Source organism: Mus caroli, unplaced genomic scaffold (assembly GCF_978045245.1).
Source record: "Mus caroli unplaced genomic scaffold, Mus_caroli_1 scaffold_4, whole genome shotgun sequence".
NCBI lineage: Eukaryota > Metazoa > Chordata > Mammalia > Rodentia > Muridae > Mus > Mus caroli.
In genome coordinates, this window is record NW_028227259.1 from 153,761,618 (window position 1) to 153,771,086 (window position 9,469).

Below are 9,469 nucleotides of genomic sequence, written 5' to 3' on the forward strand. Positions count from 1 at the left end.
AACTGACCGAGCTTGCCCGGCCTCCATCCCGCCCTCCCCAGCCTGAGGGGCAGTTTTCGTTCCAGTTGACCCCAGTGAATAACCGGTCGGGAACTTCTGTCGCTTAAGAGTTGACTCCGGGTGGCAGTGTCCCGCTCCCGACGCCGAAAAACTATTGAAAGGACGGAGAAAGAATACACTACTCCGGGACCCCAGGCCTCTCCGGTCCCGAACGTGCTGTTGGCAGAAAGCATGTCGGGAAGCGTAGTCTGGCCGGGAGACCCTAGCGCCTTGCATGCCGGGGAACGCAGTCCAGTGGTGAGGCCTCGGTGCTTTGCGTGCTGGGATATGTAGTCCAGCCCATGGTGCGTGCCACGATCCCGCTTTGTTTTAAGGGCTCAGAAAAAGAGGCCCAGCTGGCTGCTGCCGATTCGCGCTCTTTCTCTGGTGTATGCTTTGTTCTGTGTTCCGTTCTTGCCTGTTTTTTCAACAGCTAATGGATTGCGATTTAGGGACGTCAGAATAAGCCGCAAACGCGGTTTGTCTTTTGTAGACATTTGTCCGCTGGCAAGATTGTTGCAGAATAAAACACCAGAGGGGTTTTCTTCTCCTTTTTTATTTTTATTTTTTAAATGAAAACAACTTTTGATTGCTATGCAATTTGGGAAGTTGCTGGTGTTTTGCCGACAGGGTTTTGTATATTTTGGATACTAGTTTAAGCCTACTTTGTTTAACCCTGCCACTCCTAACCATAGGGTTATGATTTAATGTAATAGCTAATAACATGGTTTAATAAATGGGTTTATGGTTTATTCCTTGTTTAATCTAACCTTTCATTTTCTTTCCTTGGAAAGTAAGCTTAGGTTCCATGAAGAGACAGAGAAAGCAGAGGTGGATGCTGCTGGCTCCTGCTTTCAATTCTTATGTACCGTTAAAAAAACGTCTGTTTGCCTGAGAACCCCGTGTGTACCCTCTAGAATATGGAAATATACACAGTTAAAATGTGCACTGCTAAATGAGTGTGTAATTGAATGAAGAGTTGGGGCCCAGAGTTAAAAACTAACTCCTGAAGTATAAGGGACTGCCTCTTCCCACAGGACAACTGGGGTTGCTTAAATGGGAGCTTTCTATACAAATTGCAGTGTAAGTTTTATTCGTGGTGACTGATAGGCTTGCCACTTAAGTTATTTCACCTGCTAGCATAACTATCGTATTTAAAATGAGAGAAGAACCAACGCTATCTCGAAGCAGCTGCGTTTTTAAATTTGAAATATGTTTGTTGGCATTCTTTTCATTTTGTGTCTCTGAAACCTCCACCACCCCGGCTTTTTTTAAGTATATGAAAACTTTTTTCTTTTTTTTTTTTTTGAGACAGGGTTTCTCTCTGTAGTCCTGGCTGTCCTGGAACTCACTCTGTAGACCAGGCTGGCCTCGAACTCAGAAATCCGCCTGCCTCTGCCTCCCAAGTGCTGGAATTAAGGGTGTGACACCACTGCCCAGCCGAATATGAGGTTGACCAGTTTTCCTTTCTTTAGTTTTTTTTTTTTCATGTGGTTGTTGGGATTTGAACTCAGGACCTTCGGAAGAGCAATCGGTGCTCTTAACCACTGAGCCATCTCTCCAGCCGAAAACTTTAAAAAAAAAATTTTTTTTTAAACAAAGATGACCTCTAAATTATTTGACTTGCTTCCCATACTTTATATGTTTATATAAATAAACTGCGGAGAGATGTGGACCTGGACAGATTTAGGTCAGGTTCAAATCTTAGCACTTATTGCTAATATGCATTATATAAAATACAGCACCCGAATTTGGACTTCATGGGTGTGTGTTCTCTCTGTTCTTATTAATTCGAGGGCTATGCAAACTGGTAATTACCAGCCCTTCCTGTGTACTCTCTCATGGGGTTTTATAATGATCAAAAACTTACACAAAACACTAACCATGTAATTACCATGTAATTGTACTTAATATCTGTAATGCTGAGCTAACCTGTAAAATGTCAGTAACACCCATTCTCTCTGGGATTTTGGAAGGACTGGATGTAAATAAGACATCTCCTATGCTAATGAGCGTTCTGTAGATTGTAAGAAGGACCATTCAAGTCCAAGGACAGAACTGCAGCCTCGCCTCTTGTGGAGGCTCAGATGTGTGGCTATTTTATCTTCTGTGGTTTTTTTTTTTTTTTTTTTTTTTTTTTTTTTTTGGTTTTTCGAGACAGGGTTTCTCTGTATAGCCCTGGCTGTCCTGGAACTCACTTTGTAGACCAGGCTGGCCTCGAACTCAGAAATCCGCCTGCCTCTGCCTCCCGAGTGCTGGGATTAAAGGCGTGTGCCACCACGCCCGGCTGTCTTCTGTGTTTTTAACCAGCTCCCTTATCTGCTTATGTGGAGTGAGTCCATTCTCGAGAGGCCATAAGAAGCCCTGTGTTTGTCGTTCTCTGTTAGCCTCACTCTGTTGTGCTGTGTACTCATTAATCTCTATCAGGTATTGTCCCAGGCTTCTTTTGTCACAGGGTTAGAAGTTTTAGGCAGAAACTAAATTTGATACAAACAAATCCTGCTGGAGTGATTGATGGCTCAGTGGCTTAAGAGCATTTGCTGCTCTTGCAGAGGGCCTAGGTTTCCATTCCCAGCACCCACGTGGCAACACACAGATACCTGTAACTCCAGTTCAGGGGATCCAGTGCCCTTCTCTGGCTTTCATCGGCACTACATGCAGTAGTGTATATCTGTGAGCTTTTCTGCCTGGCTACTTTATTTCCCAGAATAAGGACTCTGAGACTATTAATAAATGCTTAGACTATAAGCTTGGGCCTTGTTCCCTGACTTGCAGGTTACTTATGTAACCCATTTAAACTAGTCTAAATTCAATCAGTCTCCCTCCCACCTTGTCTTCTCTCCCTCTGAAACCCCCATGTCCCACCTTCTAATCCTGCCTCAGCTCATTGGCCATAGGCTTTTTTATTGATAGCATGTGAGAGTCTCTCTACAGTAGTGCACATATGTAGATGTGAGCAGAACATTCATATATATATATATATATATATATATATATATTTTTTTTTTTTAAATTAAAAAACCCCAGCCCCAACAAATCCTTATTCGAGAAGTATGGCCTAGAGGTAAGCATTGAGACATACTGAGACATACGTATATATCTCCACTGCTATCCATAGCAGTTATTGCGTTCTATTCTGCTTTAGAGAGCAAGAAAAGCCCTCAAACTAGAAGTAGAGACAGCTCCTAAAGAGCAATAAAGTCAAAATGCACCATAGAAAAAGGAAAAGTCTAAACAAAGCTGCCGCTCACAGCAGTTCTGCACAGCAGATATAAAAAGCTATAAGCAGTGTCTTTGAAAGAGCGCGATGGACAAAGGCAGATATCCACGAAAAGCGCACAAGGCCTGCAACGTTTGGGTGAGTTGGTTGAATTCAGCACAGTAGCAGGTGCTGAGGGTTCTGGAGGAGCATAAAACCTGGTCTTAATAAAGGCACGTTGGCTATGGTTTCTGCACAGTGTCAGTGCTCAATCACCTGAGATTATCCATTTGGTTTTCTTATATATATATAAATCTTGTTCTGCCAAAATCTTCTCTGTCTTTCAGCTATATTATAATGAGCAGTGAAAAATATTAGAATGAACGGAGAAACCGTGGGGCGCGGAGACATACAAAAAAGGTAGGCATAAAACTATAGGTCGCAGCCGGGCGTGGTGGCGCACGCCTTTAATCCCAGCACTCGGGAGGCAGAGGCAGGCGGATTTCTGAGTTCGAGGCCAGCCTGGTCTACAAAGTGAGTTCCAGGACAGCCAGGGCTACACAGAGAAACCCTGTCTCAAAAAACCAAAAAACCAAAAAAAAAAAAAAAAAAAAAAAAAAAAAAACCCAAAAAAACTATAGGTCGCTTTGGGGTTGGAGAGATGGTTCGGCTGTGAAAACCAGCACCCACCGTGACAACTCCTGGCCATTTGTAACTGCGGTTCCAGGGGACCCAATGGCCTCGCCGGCCTCCACAGGTGCACACATGTGGTACGCAAACATACATACAAAACTGAAGCACCAGCCGGGCGTGGTGACGCACGCCTTTAATCCCAGCACTCGGAAGGCAGAGGCAGGCGGCTTTCTGAGTTCGAGGCCAGCCTAGTCTACAAAGTGAGTTCCAGGACAGCCAGGGCTATACAGAGAAACCCTGTCTCGAAAAACAAACAAAACAAAACAATGGCCCGGCTTCCCTTAGTCTCTTGGGTAGTAGACCTGCTCCCTCTCACCCTTCAGGCTGGGTCTGAATCTCATATCTCTCTGCCTACCCAGAAAACACGTCGCAAAGGTGCATCAGCTTTTGTTGTTTCTCTTTGAGAGAAACTACTGCCAGTCCTGATGCTAGGGGCCGGTCACTTTGACTTGGTCCAACCAGCAAGTCCCACCCTCGATGGCCATGCTCATTGGTTCAGGGTTAGCATGTGATCCAGCAGTCCAATCAGAGTAGCTCTTGGGACTGCTGCCGTCTAGGACTGAGCGTTAGCTCCTCCACCATTTCCCCCTTGCTTCCCCTCTCCTTCCTCCCTCTCCCTCTCCTTCTGGTCTTCCTTACTGTCATTTTGGAAAGGAAACCGATCATGGCAGAACTAAGAGATTACAGCTGGAGCCAGGAACTTAAGTCAGTCACGAGACTACTTCTGGGTAAGACCTAGGAGCTACGCTTTGAGGCTTCCTTTAGAAAGCTTGCCATGAGTCGTATCCATGGCACCTCCTAGTAACAGCCTGTGGTTACTTCCTCTACGCACACGTGCCCCAGTTCACAGTGACCCCGGGGTATGTGCCTAAGCTCCGGGTTTGCTTCTCTCTGATTATATGACTCAGGAGGTCAGTGACGTGCTTTTCTTCTTCCCAGTGCTGTAGAGATGCTCAATAAATATCACCGGAATAACTGGATGGCAAAACTGTATTATAAACTTCCTGTGAAAAGGAGTATTTATCAGCTGGCCTCCCGTTCTCAACTTGTAGATGGTGACTCAGGAGTTAAATGACCATTTCACAAGGGTCACCTAAGACTATCGGAAAACACAGATATTCATATTAAGATTAATAAAAGTAGCAAAATTACAGTAGCAATAAAAATAATCTTATGGTCGGTGGTAACCACAACACGATGAACTGTATTACAGGACCACGGCCTTAGGAAGGCTGAGAACCACTGCTCTAATCCAATTTGTAATGCTTTGTTGTGTGTCTTAAAGGTTTTAGTTCATCCCAGGCCACTACCTGTAGAAAGCCAGTTTTCTGCTCACACCACAGCAACCAAAACTGTCCCTAGATATTGCCAAATGTCCTGAGGGCACATTTGCTCCAGCTGGGGCTCCTTCCTTGTCTAGACAGTTTGGTTTAAGTACTCATAGAGAAGAGAGCCTGGCTTGCTTTTTGAACCACAGAGGCTAAGAGACGAGGTGACAAGCCAGACTGCATACTGCATAGATCCCACAGGAGGGAGCTCCCACCACGTCTCCCAAGACATGCCCACTGCTGTGAAGGTGCCCTGTTCCAGGGCAATGGTGTTGGATTCCGCCCTTCGCTTCCTTCCTTACGAAATGTCATTTGAATGCCTACATGGTTAATGAGAGTTGAGTCTTGCTTTATTGCCATTTACTTGAAGAGAGAGAACGTATGGGGGGGGGGGGTGGATGTGCTAGCCGCAGGAAGGATTAGAGGTGCCCAGCCTTTGGTCTAGCCAAGGCATTTCAAAATTAACTGGTGTGTGTGTGTGGTGTGTGTGTGTGTGGTGTGTGTGTGTGTGTGATTTGTGAATCCAGAAGCTCTCAGGTGGGTGAGTGGGTGCAACCTGTTGGGAACACAGAATGGGTTAACCAAGTCACACTACAGGATCATTTCTTGCCTTACATAATATTCCGGGTTTCCGCCCCGAGGACTAAATTCACACACCAGAAATAGAGGCTCTTTTCTTCTGTGCTGTGTTTCATCAGTGCATATGAGAAAGGGAGGCAGGAAGAAGAGCCTGTGCCCGGAGCTTTTTCTATTCTGAGCTCCATGGGCAAATTCAAAATCCTTGCACACAGACAGACACTTTGGGGCTACCTGTCCCAGCCAGAAAAGGCTCTCCAGAGTTTCGGTGTATGAATCAGATAAGACTGGGGGTTTGGGATGGGATCTGTCTGCTAAGTACAGATGTTTGCAGCCATGTGCCTTTGTCTCAGTGGTACATTGAGTTCTCTGAAGCAAGCGTATGTTCACTCCCCCCCCCCCCACACGCACACAATGGAATTAATGATTCACATGGGAAAGTGAAAATGGCAGAATTAAAAGAGAAAGACCTCGGGTTTCATTTTTAAAAAGAACGGCAGACTAGCTAGCGCTCATGCAGCATGGGTAAGCCTGGAGGCTTGAAACTTGGGTCTCCATCCTCCTGCAAATGATCCTGTAGAGCTTGTTTGAGTTTCTGTCGGAAGAGGGCCCATACTCACACATTTTGGACCAAAAAAAGAGTTCTTGGTCTATTCTCTTTGACGGGATGTGCAGCAGGTGGCGAGGGAGGAAGGGGACAGTGCCTAGCGAACCAGGTGACCCCATCAGTGGGGTGACATGTGCCCCCTCACATCCACGATCTGTCTTTATCAAGCAAGTCTGGGTGTTTTTTGTTTGTTTGTTTGTTTGTTTGTTTGTTTGTTTTTTACCTTATCCATGGCTCATGAGATGAAATTCTTTCTGTGGACACTTTCAGAGAGCTCAGTACCTTTGTGGAGAGTCATATTTTGGCAGGCAAGGATGGATGCAGTCACAGTCGCTTGTTGAGTGGAACCCGGCTAGAATACTGTGAAATCGAGAAATCACACCAAGCAACACGGATCGAAGCTCTATATTTAATTCTACGACCCAAAGGAGAAATTGCACACGGGGAATTGCTTGCCAATCTGGAATGGTGACACACTCTGAAATAGGTATTTCAGCTGCCTCGTGTGTCAGGAAAAACAGGATAGGATTGAAAGGAATAAAGCCGTGCAGGACATGCACACCTCCAACTTCCTGGGAAAACACAGTTACTGGCCAGGTATAGTGGCTCACGCCTGTAATCCCACACGTGGGAGGTAGAAGCAGGAGGATCAAGAGTTTAAAGTCATCTTCCAGTACGTAGAGAGTTTTAAGCCATCCTGAGCTACACTAGGTCCTGTCTCAAGCAAACATAAAAGACTTGTGCAAAAGTACATCCTCTTTGTGCAACCCAGAGAGCATGGTTCAGTGTGCATTTTAATGCGCAAGAATATGATGCACAGGTCAGTGCTAAGTGCCAGTGGTGTTGATAATAAGGTTGCTCTTACAAATGAAGAATCGAGGGGATGTATAGCTTGTATAATAAAACTGCCTATTAACCTTCAAATTTCAGTGTGTTTTCTCCCCTAAACTATATATATATATATATATATATATATATTAATCAAAGTTATACCCACAAGCAAGAGGTGGGTTTATGCTTAGCTTTGCTCTTTTGGCTTTGTATATTTTTACTCTCTTGAGTCAAGAGTCCCTCTCTGTAGACCAGGCTTGTCTCACACTCGCTATGTAGCCCAGAGGGGCCTTGAACTTGCTGCTTCCCATCCGCCTCAGCCTTCCGACTTCCATTCCACCTGGCAAGACCTTGTCCTTGTGTCAGGAGCACCATGATGGCGGGTTGTCGTAGTTGGCTTTCTATTGCTATGTGGAATACCACGACCAAGAGTAACTGGGGGAGGTTTCTCAGTCAGGGTTTCTATTCCTGCACAAAACATCATGGCCAAGATTTGCAAGGGTTTATTCAGCTTATACTTCCACATTGCTGTTCATCACCAAAGGAAGTCAGGACTGGAACTCAAGCAGGTCAGGAAGCAGGAGCTGATGCAGAGGCCATGGAGGGATGTTACTTACTGGCTTGCTTCCCCTGGCTTGCTTAGCTTGCTTTCTTATAGAACCCAGGACTACCAGCCCAGAGATGGCACCACCCACAATGGACCCTTCCCCTCTTGACCACTAATTGAGAAAATGCTTTACAGCTGGATCTTATGGAGGCATTTCCTCAAGGGAGGCTCCTTTCTCTGTGATAACTCCAGCCTGTGTCCAGTTGACACGAAAAATCAGCCAGTACAGGAGGACAGAGTCTGTTCATCTTACAGGTTTTAGTCCATCATAACGGTAAATCAGGGCAGAAACTCAAGGTGGGGAGCCAGGGGCAGGAACTGAAGCAGGAGACATGGTGGAAGGTTGCTTACTGGCCTGCTCTCTCCCTCAGCTAATGTCTCATACATCCCACAGTCACCTGGCCTAGGATGGTGCTGTCCGCAGTGAGCGGAGACCTCCTACATCAATCATCAATAAAGAAAGTGCCCACCTACTTGCCTTACAGGCTAATCTGATAGAGGAAGTTCCTCAACTGAGACTCTTTCTTCCCAGATGAGTCTAGCCTGTATCAAGTTGAAAAAACAAAACCAAACCTTGACCACCATAAGGGCCTCCATCCCCACCCTCCGGCAGCAGAGGGAGCCAGTTCTTGGAACTGCCCAAAGGTCATGTGCCTGGCTTGCACATTTGGTGTTACAATAATCACTAAAGAGGATCCCTTGAGCTGTCTTGGGAGTAGACACACCGAGGTGGAGGTGTCCATTTGGGGAGCTATAACATTTTTGGTGAAAATTACTCAATTTCTGGGAAATTCATTTTGGAAAATGTGAATAAGGAACGTCCCCTCACTGAGGTGTTAGAGGGCCGATTGTAAAGTAATGTGACATGAATACCTGCTATAAAAAGGGACACAAGAAATAACAGTTACTAGGTGTGAATACCTTGACTATCAAGCTCTTGTTACCCAAGGATTGTAGGAGGAAACTTGGAAGCTATTGGCTTGTCTTCATATTGTACAATATGTTGCCCAAGTAGCAAGATTGCTCTGACATAGTGAAAATTCTCACAAATTTCAAAATGGCAAATCTGGGGGTAGAGAGATGACTCAGTGACTAAGAGCACTGGCTGCTCTTGCAGAAGACCCAGGTTTGGTTCCCAGCACTCACGTGATGGCACACAATGGTCTGTATGTCCTGTACCGGCCTTTGTGGGCACTGTATGCTCATGGTGCACAGACATACCCTCAGGCACATGCACAGACACATAAAATTCAGTCTTTAAAAAAAATCTTGTCTGTTGAAATATCTTTGCAGATAATTGCAAATATTTTTGGTATCTAAGATATTTTTTCTCCCCCGCAAGATTACTAAGAATATTCTGCGTAAGTCAGGTCTTAACTGCATAACCTGGAAAAGCATTACTCTTATGGCCCCGTTCTCTCTCTCTCTCTCTCCCTCCCTCTCTCTCCCTCCTCCTCACTCCCTCCTTTCCTTCCTTCCTTTCTAAAAGATTTATTATGTACACAGTGTTCTGCCTTCATATATGCCTGCATGCCAGAGGAGGGCATCAGACCTCATTACAGATGGTTGTGAGCCATCGTGTGGTTGGT